The following is a 17,402-nucleotide window of genomic DNA, read 5'->3' as shown; positions in this document are numbered from 1 at the left end:
GGCAGGCCATTGCTTTTGGAGGGTGCTAACAGCAGTTGGAGGGAAGAGCAGCAGTCACTGGAGGTGTTAGCACTGGAGCAGGGCACATGAATGATGTGCGTCCAGGCAGAAACTGAGGCAACTGCTGGTGCGTTCTGTCCGCTGAGTGTGTCAAAGCAGAATCATGAACTCACCTGTTGCCCGTGGTGCCTTGCCTGTTTCCAAGGCACCCCCGCAGGACCGCACACTTGTTTGAGTGCCCGGAGCGACCCTTGCAAACATGACAGCTGCTGGGGGCCCTTCTGCCCCAAGTCCCGCTTCTGTCACGCTGCAGCTCCTCGCTGGCTGTTGGAAGTTGCTGGCTCCAAGGACAGGTGCACGAGAAGTAGCCTGCGAGCAAGGGCAGACCCACGTTAGACAGTTTCACATGGGTGCAATCACACACACCGTTCACCGCACCATAGTGGATCACATGACCACCATGGGCCAACCTAGCCCATTTCCACTAAGGGTTCCCAATTCACCACACAAATCACATAATTTCTTTTTTTCTTTTTTACACCTATTCCTACAAAAAAACAGTTTCCAAATCACCATTTGGGTTGGTCTAATAAAATGTATCAACTTCATCCAAGGAACCTTGTCTGCCTATGTCCTTAGACCAACATGGCTACAACCTACACCCCTCTAAATCACCATGCACTTTCCCTCGTGACACAAGCATATTTCCATATGCTTACCCATTCGCCACAGATTTTTGCACAGGTCCCACAAAACAGCAATCGCACAGAACAGTTCCCAAATCACCCTAAAATTACCAAGCCATTTTTCTATGAACAAATTCACCATATTTGCAGAGACATTTCCACAAGCATTTCCTAAATCACCAGTTTTCCAGTCAAAACCCCTATGTTTCCAAAGAAAGGTCCTAAATTCCACAACAAAAATCACATTTCTACACATTTTGCACAAATAAGTTTTTAAATCAGCCTAAAATCACCACACCATTTTCTACTAACTCACATTTCCACAAACAGCTCCCAAATCATCAGTTTTCCACACAAAATCACCATACTTCCGCAAAAATCCCTTCAACACCACACACAATCAGGTCTTTCACAAAAAAAAAAAAAAACCCCAAAAAACCCACCCAAACATTTCCACAAACAAGCTCCCAAAGCCCCACAAAGTTCTCCCAGTACCATATTAGCCCAAACCTTGCCACAAACACATCTCCAAATTACTACAAAACAACCAACTTCCCACCCAAATAGTCACATTTGCCAAAAAAAAAAAAAGCTTCTGAAATCACCACACAAAATGGCCTGTTTTCTACAGAAAAACTGCCACACGCCCTCCAAAAAGAGTTCCAGATCCCCACGCAATTTCCGTTACGCAACAGAGCCGTATTTCCACACACTTACCCAATCACCTCAAAATATTGCACACGTTCCAGACCACACCAGTTGCACAAAAAAGTTCATTAATCACCCTAATACTACACCATTTTCTACACACAAAATCACCATTTTTCCACAAACAGTTCCCAAATCCTCAGTTTTTTCCCCCCACAAAAATCACAGTATTTCCAAGAAAAATGGTCCACACACGCTCCACAAAAAATTATCACATTTCCAGATAAAGGTCCCAAATCCCCACAGGACTCTCCCAACGTCCCAACACGTCCCCAAACATTTCCTCAAAAACACCTCCAAATCACCACACAAAATGACCGACTTCCCACCAAAAACATCACGGCACTACCAGAAACATGTTCCAAACTCACCACACAAAGCGGCCGGTTTTCCACACACAAACCGCCACGAGCCCACACACGTGCCCACAAAAAGGGTTTCCAAATCCCCAGACAATTCCCTTCACGCAACATAACCATCTTTCCATACACTTAACCAATCCCCACACAGTTTTCCACAGGTCCCACAACACACCAGTCACACAAAGAAGTTCCTAAATCAGCCAAAAATTACTACCCCATTTTCCATACACAAAACCACCATATTTCCACAAATGGTTCCTAAGTAACCAGCTTTGCACAGAAAACCCTGTATTTTCAAGTAAAGGTCCTGTACCACCACATGCAATTAACAGTTTTCTGCCCCCCAAAAATCAAGTTTCCACACATTTCCAACTAAAGGTCCCAAATCCCCACAGAATTCTCCCACTACCACCATATTTCCCCAATCATTTCCACATAAACACCTCCAAATCACCACACAAAATGAACAAAAGCCTACCAACAAGATCACCACACAACAGAGAAAAAGGGTCCCAGCTCACCACACAAAATGGCCGGTTTTCCACACAAACCTCCGAGCCCACGCGGCTCCACGTCACCGCACGCAGGCACCTTTCCACACGGCCCCCGATGACTCTGAAACTCACGCCAAGCTGGGGCCTCCTCACAAAACCTGGAAAGCAAAATACTGATGCCGACTGCGCAGTGCAAAAGGCTGCGAGTCCATGGCTAGGCCATCTGGGGAGAAATAACAAGGTCTCCCTTCCAGCTTATCTTACGAGATTCATGACCATTTCAAGCAGGCTCCTAGCTGTCTGGTATGTAACCCTGTGAAATGTCTATTTTTGATTACTTAGTATGGCAAATATTTCTTCTACAATTAACTTCTGTTTCTGTGCAAGAAGAGACGTTCTCCGTTTGGGACACGTGTCTCCTCCCAATTTAGTTTTGTCTCTGCTGTTTTTCCGTGATTTACCTTGTTTTCCGACGACACTTGCGTTTTTCCTGGTGGTTAATCAGTTTCTAGATACGTTCCAAACTTCATAGAAATTGATAACCTCTTGTCCCTGAGGAAGGTCATTCATTCCAACTGGAATTTTCTGATACCTCTTTGGACCTATTCGTCATGCATCTGCTGATGCACGATAAAGTGCCATTAGCTTTTCTGATGGCTTCGTCACACTGCCGGCTCATGTTCATCTTGGAGTCCGCTAGGACTCCAAGATCCCTTTCCACTTCCGTGCCACCCAGCAGGTCATTCCCTAGGCTGTAGGTGTGCTGGACATTTTTCCTCCCTAGGTGCAGCACTTTGCATTTCTCCTTGTTGTTTTCTGCCCACTTGTCCAACCTGGCCAGGTCTGCTTGCAGCTGTTCCCTGCCCTCCGGAGTGTCCACTTCTCTCCATAGCTTTGTGTCATCTGCAAGCTTGGACAGAGTACACTTCACTCCCTCGTCCAAGTCGCCGATGAAGACATTGAAGAGTATCGGTCCCAGGACCGAGCCCTGTGGGACCCCACTGCCCGCACCCTTCCAGGTCGAAACCGACCCATCCACCACGACTCTCTGGGTGCGACCCTCTAGCCAATTCGCCACCCACCGGACTGTGCAGTCATCCAAGTCACAGCCTCTTAACTCGTTCACCAGTATGGGGCGGGATACCGTATCGAAGGCCTTCCTGAAGTCTAAGTATACGACATCCACCCCTCCTCCTGTGTCCAGGCGTTTCGTAACCTGCTCATAAAAAGAGACTAGATTAGTCAGGCACGATCTGCCTGCTACAAACCCATGCTGGTTTCCCCTCAGCATAACTTGTCCTGCCAGGCTCTCGCAAATGTGAGCCTTGATAATTTTTTCAAAGACTTTGCCCAGGATGGAGGTGAGACTGACTGGCCTATAGTTGCCCGGGTCCTCCTTCCTCCCCTTCTTCAAAATGGGGACCACATTGGCCCTTTTCCAGTCCTCCGGGACTTGGACCGTGCACCACGAGCTTTCAACTATTCCTGCCAGTGGCTGTGCAACGATGTCAGCCAGTGCCTTCAGTATGCTGCAAGTTTTTCTCTTCTCTGGCTTCAAAGCAGCACACGGCAGGTTTTTCTTTTCTCTGGCTTTAAAGCCCGGCTGCTCGGCGCAAGTTGAAGGGCAGGGAGGGCGGCACGGAGCCGGTTTTGTTCCTGGCCCTTGTCTTCGGGCTCCAAGCCCCGCGCCAGCCCCAGGCGGGCAGCGCGGAGCCGGCTTGGGTGCCTGCCCGGGTCTCCCCGCCGCAATGCCTGGCGCGGCCACAGGAGGGCGGCTCTGAGCAGGGCTTTTTCTGCGCCTTCACGTGCTGGGTCAAGGCCCCGCCGGGACCACCGCAGGGCAGCACCGAGCAGCGGGTTGGTCTCCCCTCCTTGACACCGATTGCGAGGCAGGAGCCAAACGCAGCGCAGAAGCGACGTGCGCGGGGTGCACGCAGGTCCTCGTGCATCCCTCGAGTGTGGCGGCACACCCCCTGCAAAAAGGGGTCCACGATTGCCCTCGGCCGCTGAGGTAAGTGGTGGGGAGCTGGGGTGGAAGTGAGGCCCCCATCAGGAGGCAGGGAGTTGGGCAGGGCTGGGGCTGCAGCCCAGCTTGGCAGTGCATGGGGCCGGGGGCTGCAGTCTGTGGCTGCAAGGCCCTGGTGGGGAGCAGGAAGGATGGGTGGGGCCGGCTGGCTCCCCACGGCTGCGCACATTCCTGGAGGACAGTGGGGACCCGTGCCCCCAGACCTGTCTGTGGGGCAGGAGTGGCACCAGTGAGGAGCGCAACCCTGCACCGCTACCCCCACGCATGCACTGGACATGTTGCCAGAACAGGGCGGAGGTCATAGTGGCAAGCAGCTTCCCTGTGTGGCTCTGCTGTGCCCTGCCATGCCAGGTTGCACCCACCAGGCTGCAGAGGCCCCGGGGGGAGGATACCAAGGCGGGAGCACACGCCCACCCTGAGCACAGATCTAATGGGCAGGAGTCCCCGCTGCACCCCAGGAGTGCACACAGGAGCGGGGAGCTGGCCTCACCACCTGCCCAGTCCCACAGCAGACAGGGAGCAGGCGGGAACCAGGCTCCATGCTCTGCTCCACTGCAGCAGCCGCAGCCTCCTCCCAGGGACAAGAGGCATAGTCCTGGCAGCTGGGGCCTCCCTCTGGCATGGCTGGCAGGACTAAGGGCACCAGCAGGGCTGGCAAGCATGGGGGTGGGGGGGACTGAGGGGCACAAGCAAGCGTTTCATTGTAATAACAGGAAAAGGCAGGTTATAATTTGTGAGTTTTAATCAGAGAATTTGCAATGTTTTTAACAGAGAAAACCAAGAACCCCAGTAATAGGTAAAATAATTGCTACTTTCCAAGAGTTCTGGCTCCAAGCTTGCAAAACTGTCCCGACCATAAAGGAGTCATAGTCTTGTCTCTGAAAAGAGTGAACATTACCAGGTTCTTTCTAACGTGCCTCACTGATTAAAAACCCCTCTATTTAAGGAGTCCCATCACACACAGCTGAAACTGTATAAAGGAGGGTTATCTTCTAAACTCCAAGTGATGCCAGTGCTGAGCAGCAATGTGCACAAATGTGGCACTGAATATGCTCAGATCAGCTAAGGACATCCTCAGTTAAAAATGTACTGCTAATAGCTAAAAGCAGAAAAAAGGAATACATTCCTCCCCCATTCATACTCTCAGAAGCAATATCTGGGAATTATCATCTTGAACGTGTGCGGGCCGGGCCCCGATCCCGCCGCCACGCGTGAGTCGGGAGGAGCGATCCGCGGCCCGTCTTTTGCGCACGCGGGCTGTGGCCAGCAGCCCGGGCACGCGGGGTCTGAGAGAACCGGCGGCGAGCTAGAATTAGACACAAACATGTAGTGGTTGATTGAAAAGATTGTTTACTTACACCCAAAGATGGTAGTGGTGTAGGCTGGACAGGTTTCCAGGCACAGCTCCCGCTTAGATCCTCACTAGAGGACCACGACAAATTCGATTGCTCCCACAGAGTTGTTTAGGCTCCGCGGGTCCGGTTCGGTTTCTTGGTTCATCGGAGTTGTTAAGGCTCCGTGGGTTCAAAGTTTACAGGAAAGGGATACATCTGGGATTGCGATCGGCGACGGGGAGAGGCCAGAAGCGAAAGCTCCGTATGTTCGGTTATTAAGCCTCTATTGCCTGCTTAGGGGAGGCGCGTTGGGTCCACGAGGGTCCGCAGCGCTTGGAGATCTTCACGCAGAGTCTCTCTCTCTCTTCCTCCCTCCCTCCGACTTGGGCGGAAGCTACCCAAGCCTTTTGTACGGCTAGCAAGCCAATAGCTAGCCGCCACGTGTGCCTACGTTTGGAACTGGCCAATAATGTGGCGCGAATTCAAATACAAATGGCGGGAACTCCTTTGTAACGTGCATCACTAGTATGCAAAAGAAATGCACCCTGCAAAGAAGCTGTAATTTGGCGGGAAATCCCCCGTTGCACCAGAGTTCTCTCCTGCAGCAGAGAACTCTATCCTGCAAAGAAAGCTACAGTCGGCGGGAAAATAATTTAGCGGTGCCGAAGCGCACACAAACAAAAACCGCAACTTTGGGTTGTGACAGAATGATTATCCATCCTTCGGTGTCAAACAAGGCCCCTCAATGCAGAACCATATTCTGTGACTACTAAAGTGCCAAGGGTCTGTCGTAGCCCATGGCAAGGACCTCTTTTTTGCTAGGCTACATTCCACAAGGTTACTCCTCCCTCCAGATACTCTGATCCCAGAAGCAGTTCAGTCTAAAAACACCAAGAAGAGCTTGGCAGAAAAGTTTCAAGGGAGCAGGAATGTATAGTCCAAAAATGACACCCACTGCTCATGAGGCAACTTCAGGAAAGAACAATGGTCCCAGGCCATGACTCAGTTTCCCTGCTCTCTACTCAAAGGGCCAAGAGATCCCTACCTCAGAGAAATGGGCTGGAATACAGAATTTCAACCTGAACTTTATAAAACCCCCACAAAAAGGCAAAGATGTGGGATTGTGGAACTGGCCAAACCTGAAGGATGTATTACGAGAGGCCCTGGCACCTGGCCGCCCCAGTTCTGAGTACGTCTCTGTATTCTCTGCTGTAAGTAGCTGCTCTTGGCAAAAGTGCCTGATTAGTAATGTCCCAATAATCTGGTGTACATTTTATGGAGGTACTTGCTTTGGTTCTCTTGTACTTCTCCAGAGACATTTTGGGTGTAACACATGCATCCCATTATACCAGAGGTAGGCAAAATAGAGCTCGGAGGCCAGATCTGGCCCATGGAGGGATTCTGTTTGGCCTGTGGCGGGTCCCTCGGCCCTACCTAAGCCAGACGCCATCCAGCCCATGGCGCATCCCGCCACAAACAGCACATACAGCCCTGCCCCTGCTCCAGACTTGTCCACCCACACTGAGCAGCAGCACTAGTGGCGACGGCAAAGCACAAGCTGCTGCTCAGCATGAGGGACAGTGGTCACACAAACTTCTCAGCTGCCAGATCCTTCTTGCCTCCACTGCTCAAAGCCCACGCCCAGACTGCCCTGTGGTTCCACTGCACTACCACCGCTGCACTACTGGGCAGCCCAGAGGCGGCAGGTGGGGACTCTAGGCAGTTGCAACAAGGGCTTGGCCAGGGTGAGGAGCGGCCACGTTTCTCCCACGTTGGAGCAGCAGCTTCCGTCCTGCTGCTACCACTCCTCAGCATGGGCAGGTGCAAGGAGGGCTCTGGTCAGGGGTGTACACGCAGGTTCGGGCTGGTCCACCCTGGCCAGGGTGAGTCTGGAGTGGGCATGGGGCAGGTCAGGGCTGGGAATGTGGAGTATTGGTGGTGGCAGGGAAAATAAATAGCGGGCACAGATTCCTAACTATTCAGAGTGTGGGGGTGCTGACCAGCCCGCTGCAGCTCCCCAGAACTGCTTATGTGTCCCGCAGGCCCAAATACCTGTCCAGCCCTCAGTTAAACCAAAGCCCTGCGCAGACAGGAGACAATGCCAGCACAGGCAGCGGAGAAGGGAAAGGGGAACTGAAACAGATAAATAGCTTAAAGCTGACAGAAGCAAACAGTAGGGGGTCAAGGAAGCATTCTTCCCCCCTCCCCTATAACTCACTAAAGGAAGCTGGAAAACAGTGGTGCAGCCCTGCTGCAGTCTGGAATGTGACAAGGAATTTCATGGGAAGCCTTCACAGAAAGGATGAAACTAGGAGAGGCTGACAGAGGCTGTCAGGTAGGACAGTCATAGGGGCTGGTTGTTGAGTGCATAAGGATGGGTGGCTAACAAGGCCTGAAGCTTGCAAAGATCAAAGAGCTCCAACACCTCACCCGTGCGCAGGAAAAGAGAATACAAAGGCTGTGGGGTCTGGGCCCCCAGTATCCAGCAAGCCATGGGGCAGGTAGTTGCTTTTACAGGGTGCTACAAGCAGTTAGAGCAGGGGACGGAAACCCCCATCACATGTGCTGAGCACGTCATGCAAGGCCATTTTGCTCGGCACACCACAGCCAGCCCTGGCTCTGGGTAGCTGCTGGAGCCTGGGCTGCTCCCACCAGGGCTTGCAGCATCCCAGCTGCCCACTGGGAGCAGCCTGGGCTTTGCAGCTGGCAGCAGTTACCCAGAGTCAAGGCCAGCTGCAGCGGAAAGGTTCCAAACAGCTGTGCCGGGCTCCGGAGGCCAGGCATGAGCTCTATACCGGTGCTTTCACCCGTGCATCAGGACGGGCGGTGGAGGAGGGGCCTGAGGCAGCGCAACCCCGTTGTTTCCCCCGCTCCCGGCACAGAGCTGGTGACCAGGCTCCAGAGCTCAGCACAGCTGGTTGTAGCCAGCCTGAGCACTGGGCAGCTACAGCAGGCAGCAGGCAGGCTGCAAACAGCTGTGCCGGGCTCCACAGCTTTGGCATCAGCTCCATGCTGGCGGCGACTGAGCATGCACCACAGGGCAGACAGCAGGGCAGCGCAGCCTACCCCTGAGTTACAGGAAAGAGCTGCAGTCACTGGAGGCATTACGGTTGGAGCAGGGCATGGGAATGATGTGCGTCCAGGCAGAAGCCTAGGCAACTGCTGATGCGTTCTGTCTGCTGAGCGTACCTGTTGCTCGTGGTGCCTTACCCGTTTCCAAGGGACCGGCACATGCCCTGCACACCTGCCTGAGTGCCCAGTGCCCCTTGCAAACACGACAGCTCCTGGGGGGGGGTGCTTCTGCCCCAATTCCCGCTTCTGTCACGCTGCGGCTCCTCGCTGACACGCTGGCTCCAAGGACGGGTGCATGAGGAGGAGCCTGAAAGAAAGGGGAAACCCACGTTAGATAGTTTCACGCTAACCGCATCGCAGCGGACAAGACGACCCACGTGGGCCGACCCAGCACATTTCCATTAAGCGTTCTCAAATCACTACACAAAATGGCCAGTTTTCCCCACGCAGACCACCACGTGCCCTTAAAAAAGGTTTCCAAATCCCCACACCATTTCCATGACACAGCAAAACCATATTTTCATACACTTACCCAACTGCCACAGTTTGCACAGGTCCCACAACACAGTCACACAAAAAAGTTCCCAAATGACCCAAAAATTACCACACGATTTTCTACACACAGTGACAATATATCCACCCGCATTTCCACAAAGAGTTCCACGAACCCAAATCACCAGTTTTCCATGCAAAACCACCATATTTCCAAAAAACAAGGCACCACACACAATTACTCCCCCCCAACATCACATTCTCAGACATTAGCAGAAACATGCTCCCAGACCACACTGCACTCCCCCAGCACCACCACGGTCCCCCGGCCATTCCCACCCGCACTGCCCGGAAAGGGCCCAAGCTCCCCGCGCGACCCGCCGGGATTGCCGCACCACGCCCGCCCCGTGCCCGCACAGCCCGCGCAGTCACTGGCCGCATCCGGGACAGGCTGCAACCCCCGCCCCAGGGGGCAGGGCAATAGCTGGGAGGGCGGCAGGGATGCCCCTCCCCCGTCAGCGAAGCGCGGCTGTGCAGGGACACGTGTTGACCCCTCCAACATCGCCGGGGGAGAGAGTGCGCATGCGTAGCACGGAGACGTCATAACTACGCATGCGCGATTTGGGACGTGGTGCATCACGCCTGCCCATCAATGGGCAACGCAAGCATGCATGCCTTGGTAGGATTCGTGAAACCGTTTGCGCATGCGTTGTGGGAATGAGGGACCGTTGCCTCGCACCAAAATTATTAATGGATTTCCATGGTTACACAGGCACTGACAACAGGACGATCGCCAAAACTAATCGAGTCACTAGTTTCTCAAGGCTCACTGGAAATGAGTACTAAAGTTCCCGCCGCTCCTCCCAGCCAAGCCAACACTCAGGGGAAGCGAGAGGCAGGGACACCCCGTCCCCTCTCACTGCGGTCCCGCAGCTGCAGCCAACTGGGGCACGGCCCTACCGTATGCTAAACCGGCAGCGACGTTGAGGAATCACTGGGGTAGGCCCAGCACACATGCGCAGCATGGGGCGGCCTCCCAGTCACACGACGAAAATATCGATGAACAGCCATGAACACGCAGGCGCACTTGTAAAAAGGTGGACCCTCGTGTTTCCCGTCAGTGGGCAAAGAAAGTACGCGTGCGCAAGGCTGGCAGACGCGGATCAGCTGAATACCAAGTTCATCGATATCAATGAAACTGGCGCATGCTCAATGGGAGCAGGCAAGAGCTATCGATGGCCAATGTTCCGAATTGGCGCGTGCGTCCTGAGAATCAGGAGGCTGTGCCAGAGCAGGAGTTATGGGCAGCTACCCATAGTTACAGGGACAGTGATGGCATGACTAGCGCCGAAACCGTCAGGGCCCGACTCTAAGTATGCATGCGGACTGCAAACGAGCCGTACAATTCCCACTAGGATCAATACTTCTGGCGCTGTACCCCACCCTGCGTCTCCCAGCTGGGAACCAAAGCCACGCGGGCCGTGAAACCAGTGTTGGGGAAAGTGGCCCTGACGTTAAGAACAGCGAGAAGTAACGTAGTGCTCAGGAGCTTCACGGGCCAGGCTCCCAGTCGTGCGACGAAAACATCGATGAGCGGCCAGGAGTACGCATGCGGACTCCGGAAGAGGCGGTACATAGGGTTTGAGCTTCATGGGGGAAGGCAAGTACGCATGGGCATGGAATAAAAGCTTGATCCGCTGAACACCGAATTTATCGATGGTACTGCAAGGAGCGCATGCGGCCCGGTCGCAAGCAAAAGATGTCGATCGCCGATATCCTGGATTGGCACATGCGTCGTGAGACTCATGCGTTCCTATGGTTACAGAAGCAGTGACGGCATGACGTGAGCTGAAACTCTCAAGGTGCCAATCTCAATGTGCATGCGGACTGGGAATGAGCGCTACAGTTCTGTCTGGGGGAAAGACTTGTAGGAAAGGACAGGGACACTCCCGCCCATCTTTTTCCGGGGCCGCAGCTGCAGCTACCGAGGTAGCAGCGGCGGTACCTGGGAAAGCGGTCACGGCATGAAACTAGCGCATCTTGAGACCCAGTCCGCACGCGCTGTAAAAGGCCCACTCCCACTCAGGCGAAGAGCTATCGAGCAGTCGAGAACACGCATGCGCATTTGAAAAGGTGCGCTTCAGCATATTTGCCCTTGAATGGGCAAAGCAAATACGCATGCGTGCAGTTATCACTGGGTAAACACGGAATTTAGTAACAGTGAGATGACTCGCGCATGTGCGCTGGCCACAGGCAAAATACATCGAACTCTGATCTTGTAGATTGGGGGTATATGCTGCGCATGCGGTGTGTGAATAATTGCTACAATCAGCTCTGGTTGGGGAGCACTACTTCGGGGAAAGAGGAGGGCGTTCCCCCGGTACTCTGGACCCGCAACCTCAGCCAGTCCGAGGCACGAAGCTGCCGTACGTGAACAGAAGTGGCTTTAACCCATCGCTGGGGGACACCCATTGCACACCCGCAGTAAAGGATTTGTGCCCGATGGAAAAAGTGTCAGAATCGAGGCGTGGCCATGAGTAGGCATGCGCACTTGGGAAGAGGTGGTGCACGGTATTTGCGCTTCATTGGGCAAGTGAAGCACGCATGCGCTGGGCGGGGCAAGCCCCGCCAGTTAGGTACCTAATTCACCCATTCTACTGCTTAAGTGCGCCTACGCTGTACTTGCAGTAAACGCATCGACCCCTTATTATATAATTTGGGGAAGCTGTACACTCATTCGTTCTGTGAATCAGGGGCCGCTACCAAGTGCCAATACTCGGAGAAAGAGGCAGGGACTTCCCCTACCCTGTCCCTCCGGGCACACACCGCAGCCACGCGGGGCACGGCCCCAGTACGCATGCGGAGTAGAACACTAACTCCCAATCTAATTCCCAAAAGTAGCCATAAGCATGCATACGCACTTGTGTACGGGTGACCACAGCTTTGTCCCATCAATTGCCAAAAGAATTGCGCACATGCCGGCCTGACAGGCTGATTAGCTGAAAACTGAATGTATCGATAGCGCTGGTTAATACATATGCACAGGGGTGGCAGTGAAAATATTTCGATCACCGATATTGTCGGTTCACACGTGTCTTGGGAATCAGGGCTGTGCCAGCAAAGGGAGTCGTTGGGTTTCCATGGTTACAACGGGAATGACGACAGGTCGCGCATCGAAACTATCACAGCGCCAGTGCCGATGCGCATGCGGAGTAAGCCTGATCGATGGCGCTCAATTCTCGCGAGAAGATGAAGGGGTAGAAATGCCCCCCTTTACCCCTCTCTGTCAATTGGGGGCGGAGCCGCAGCTGCATGGGTCGCGAAGCCCGTGTGCGGGAATACGACCTGAGTGTTAAAGCCGTTTCTCCGGGGGGCCCAAGTGCGAGCACCAGTCCAAAGCTGGTTCACAACCGTGGGACTAAAACATCGATGGCCGACCATGAGGACACATGCGCAGACAGCACGGCCTTTGCCCACGAGTGGGCGAACCAAATACGCATGCGCACGGATGTTATGGGCTGATTAGCAGAACACCGCATTCATCGATATTGGTGAGTTCGCATGCGCAGTGCTCGCCATGCAAAGGCATCGCGTCTTGAGAATCAGGGGGCTGTGCCAACTAGGAATTATTGGTGTTTTCAATGTCGCCACGACACTGACGACACAACCAGCGCCGAAACTATGAGGCGCGAGTCACAAGGCGCATACGTAGTAGAAAATGAGCGCTACAGTTTCCTCTGGGACCAATACAAGGGGCAACGGCAAGGGGCCGCATGCTGACCTCGGTGCCGTTCGCTATCTGGGAAGTCGACTGCTGCGTTAAACCACCACTGGGGGACACCCAGCGCGCGTGTGTGCGTAGGCGCCCCGCCTTCTCACTCCGGGCCCACACCCGCAGCCACCGGAGCGCGCTGCGTGTGCAAATGGCCATGTTGTTAAACCATCACTGGGAAGACCCAGTGTGCATGCGCTACGCAGAGCTGCCTCCCAGTCGAGACTGGCTATGCAAACGCATGCGCACCTGAACTAGGCGGCATACCTTTGCTGATCAACGGGTAAAGCAAGTGCGCATGTGCTTGGCTGTTAGAGGCCGAACACGGAGAAGTGCGCATGCGTATCGCTTGAAGGCCAAACATCAATTACCGGTATCGTGGATTAACGCATGCGTCCTGGTAATAGGGGGGGCTCTGCCAAGTGCTGAACACATTGAGATTTCCATGGTTACCGAGGCAGTGACAACAGGGCTGACCTCCAAAATTATCCAGGCCCGAGTCCCAACGCGCATGCGTACTGGGAACAAACAGAATAGATTCCCCGCGTCCGGTCATTAATCGGGGGAGGAGACAGGGACGCTCCCTCTCCTGTCACGCCAGGCCCGCAACCATCGCTGCGCGGAGCCGGTGTCCAGGAAAGCGGCCGGGTGTCATTAAACAACGCGGGGGAGGGGGTGTCATTAAATCACCGTGCTTGCGGAGTACAGCTGTCGGCTGACGAAAAAGTCGATGAGCCGCCATCTTTCCGCATGCGCACTCGGGTACGGGTGAGCACCGCGCTTGCCTATCAATTGGCAATGCAAGTTGTCATGCGCATCGACAGGCAGATCAGTTGAATGCCGAATGTATCGATAATAGTTTAGCGCGCTTGCACAGCGCCCGCAAGGGGCCCTCGTCCGTCGTCGGCCCTGTGGCTTGGACTTTGCGTCTTATGGATCGGGCGCCTCCGCTCCCGCCTGAGCTCCGCGCGCGGGGACGGACGTCCGGGCTCTGCGGCCGGAACACCGCCTTGAACAGGAAACCGTGGCTGAGGCGGGAGGATGGCCCCGGCGCCCCTGGGCGTCCCGCTCCGGCCGTTCCCAGCCCCGTGCTCGACTGCTGCTCCCGCCCCCACCCACGGTTTGGCGGGCGGACGGAAGACCGGTTCGGGGGCGGGGTTCTCGCGGCCCTCGGAGGCACTGGCGTTTCCGGAGCTGGGCCCGTCGTCCGCCTGCCGGTCTCCATCCAACCGCCCTCCCCCACGCGTTGGTTTCTGTGCGGGCCGAGGGTGGGCTGGGCCCGTCTTTGCGCACGCGGGCTGTGGCCAGCAGCCCGGGCACGCGGGGCTGGAGACCGTACGGCAGCAAGGCACGCGCGGGCTAGAATTAGTCACAGAGGTGTAATAGTCGATTTAAAGATTATTTACTTACACCCAAGATGGTCGCGGTGTAGGCTGGACAGTTTCCAGGTGCAACTCCGCTTAAATCTTCGTTGGAGGACTACGACAAATTCGGTTCTTTGGCCCCAGAGTTGTTAAGGCTCCGCAGGTTCAGCAATTTCTTTCCCACGGAGTTGTCGAAGCTCCGTGGGTTTAGTTCGGCTCTCTGACCCCGGAGTTGTTAAAGCTCCGTGGGTTCGAATCTTGAGTCTATAGGAAAGGGATACATCTAGGATTGCGCTCGGCGACGGGGAGAGGCCAGAGGCTATTTAGACGTCTGTTGCCTGCTTAAGAAATGCATTGGGTCCGTGAGGATCCGCCGCGCTTAGAGATCTTCACGATCTCTAAGTGATTTCTCTCCAACTTTGGTGGAAGCCACCCAAGCTCTTTATACGGCTAACAAGCCAATCGCTAGCCGTTACGTGTGCATATATTAGAATTGGCCAATAATGTGGCACGAATCTTCATACAAATGGCGGGAACTCCTTTGCACCGTGCATTTCTGAGATGCAAAAGAAATGCACCATGCAAAGAAAGCTACAAATTGGCAGGAAATTCCCCATTGCACCGGGGTTCTCTTCTGCAGCAGAGAACTCCACCGTGCAAGGAAGCTGCCATTTAGCGGGAACATAATTTAGCGATGCCGAAGCACACACAAACAAAAACTCACAACTTTGGGTTGTGACAGTTTCGTGGAAAACCTGGCTGCAAATTAGACAGTTGCTCGTTTCCACTTTTCTGAACCCCTTGCGCATCAGACCTGTGTGTCCAACTGATTCTCAGACTTCGTATTTCATCAAGGGAAATTGTCCTCAGTGGCCACTGGGCTTCACATGTATAATTCTATCAAACCTCTCTTGGAATTGGTGCGCACACTGTGACAGATGTTTGATCCAAAACTACCTGTGAAAGGTTGTTTTTGGGGGACTGGGCAGGAGAAAGGTGGAATGAGAGTTAAAAGTGAAATGTGAAGTGCCAGGGATACAGGCACACCTTTACAACTGTCACAACCCAAAGTTGTGATTTTTTGTTTGTGTGTGCGCTTCAGCACTGCTAAATTATTTCCTGCTATTTGTCGCTTTCTTTGCACGGTAGAGCTCTCTGCTGCTAGAGAGAGCTCTGGTGCAGCGGGGGATTTCCCGCCAAATTGCAGCTTCTTTGCAGTGTGCATCTCTTTTGCATTGTAGTGATACACGCTGTAAAGAAGTTCCCGCCATTTGTATTAGGATCCACGCCATGTTATTGGCCGACTCCTAATTTAGGCACATGTGGCGGCTAGCAATTTGCTTGCTAGCCGTACATAAGGCTTGGGTAGTTTCCGCCCAAGCTGGAAGAGGGAGGAAGAGAGAGAGATTCTATATGAAGATCTCCAAGCGCTGCGGACCCTCGCGGACCTGGCACGCCTCTCCAAAGCAGGCAATAGAGGCTTCATAACCGAACCCACGGAGCTTTAACTACTCCGGAGGGAAGAATGAACCGCGCCTCTAGCCTCTCCCCGTTGCCAAGCGCAATCCTAGACGTATCCCTTTCCTGTAATTTCAGACCCCACGGAGTCTAGCAAACTCCGGGGAAAACTTATCGGACCCGCGAAGCCTGAATAACTCCGGGGAAACTTTTCAAACCCAACTTAACTGGACCCGCGGAGCCTAGCAAACTCCGTGGGAGCAATCGTTTTGTCAGAGTCCTCCAACGAGGGTTCAAGCGGGAGCTGTGCCTGGAAACTTATCCAGCCTACACCGATACCATCTTTGGGTGTAAGTAAACAATCTTTTCAATCAACCATTACGCCTCCGTGACTAATTCTAACTCGTGTGTGCAAGACCGCCCCACGGTTTCTCCCACCCTGCATGTCCGGGCTGACGGCCACAGCCCCTGTGTACCGGAGATGGGTCCGGTACGACCCTGGTTCATCCCTAGCTTGCCCATGGCGGCCAGAATGGGATTGGAATCACCGCCGCGCATGGCAACGAGGGCGGGATCGGGGCCCGGCCCGCACAACAACTTGCAGGCCGTAGACAATAAGTTGTGGCAGTGAAATGTCCTGCAATGGAGGTGGCCAAGGAGTGGCATGGGATGCAGGAGTGTTGGTGTACAGCTCAGTAATTAATATCCTATTTCCTTCCTAGGTTTTCACGCTCTCAAACCCCCCCTCTTTGGCACGGACTACAACGTCACGCTGCACCATAAATCTAAACCCACTCGGAATGGACAAGACTCCTTCCTTTCTGTTATAAAAAACCCTTTTCCCAACACTCAGCTGCAGTTCTCTTCTTTAGTTTCATCCCGTTGCTTTTCGGCCTGTCATGATGCTCCCGAGCAAGTTATGACCTCAGGATGACTTAGGACAGGGCTTGTCAACCGGTACTTGGGAAGCCTGCAGGGGGCATGTGGCAGTGGAGTGGAGAAGCTGGGGGCACTTCCAGCAGCACTTCTGATTTTGCCACCGCAGCGCTTTGTTTTGCTGTGGTGGACCCCCGCTCCTCCTCCATCTGCCACTGAGGAACCCCTCCACCCACTGGCCGGGGGGACTCCCTGCGTCTGGGCTGGCCGCAGGGGGTACCCCAACCAAAAAAGGTTGAAAGCCCCTGCCTTAGGGTCTATTGCAGTAGTTATCAACCCCAGAACACAGGACAGCCCTTTGGCCACAGGCAGCCCCTGCTGCCAATCATCAATGAGGAGTGCCAACCACCTTAGCCAACCAGCAGGTAGGGGTGGGCCCACCATAGCTGGCTAGGACCCTGATCCTCCTGGCTGTGCACTGCCCTACCCCCTGGGCACAGCCCACAGAATTTGGAAGGCAAATCATTAACATAAAATTGCCACCAACTAACTGAAAAATGGGACTTTTCCCATCCATTCTTCATTCAGAAACCAAGAGGAGACAAAGTGTTTAAAACAGGATAGTCCAGTATAAAACAGGACCAATGGCCACCCTAAATACACTGCCCTATAAACACCCCACTCCCAATTAGCTCTGGAACTGGAAGCGTTACCACTTGCAGTTTTGAAGCTAGCACAGGGCATCTGCACTTGCATTT

The 17,402-nt window shown here is 53.9% G+C and overlaps 2 long non-coding RNA genes across 7 annotated transcripts in view; one reads left to right on the top strand and one right to left on the bottom strand.

The window, feature by feature from the left end:
• Positions 1-13,745, bottom strand: part of LOC132250432 (uncharacterized) — a 65,510-nt gene extending 51,765 nt beyond the window's left edge. For 3 of the 6 annotated variants that reach the window (XR_009462167.1, XR_009462165.1, XR_009462168.1), the window contains exons 1-2: positions 10,135-10,376; positions 174-8,989 (exon numbers count right to left, since the gene is read on the bottom strand). This is a non-coding gene — a long non-coding RNA (uncharacterized LOC132250432). Of the gene's footprint in view, positions 1-173; positions 8,990-10,134 lie in introns of all 6 variants that reach the window. The other 3 variants (XR_009462166.1, XR_009462169.1, XR_009462170.1) reach the window with 3 other exon arrangements.
• Positions 13,746-14,312: 567 nt separating this feature from the next.
• On the top strand, positions 14,313-16,614 carry LOC132250433 (uncharacterized). Its single transcript, XR_009462174.1, has 2 exons — positions 14,313-16,118; positions 16,491-16,614. It is a non-coding gene; the product is annotated as an uncharacterized LOC132250433 (long non-coding RNA).
• Positions 16,615-17,402: the final 788 nt, after the last annotated feature.

Source organism: Alligator mississippiensis, chromosome 4 (genome assembly GCF_030867095.1).
Source record: "Alligator mississippiensis isolate rAllMis1 chromosome 4, rAllMis1, whole genome shotgun sequence".
Taxonomy (NCBI): Eukaryota; Metazoa; Chordata; order Crocodylia; family Alligatoridae; genus Alligator; species Alligator mississippiensis.
Note: the sequence above shows the minus strand (reverse complement) of the source record. Positions and strands in the feature narration are given on the sequence as shown.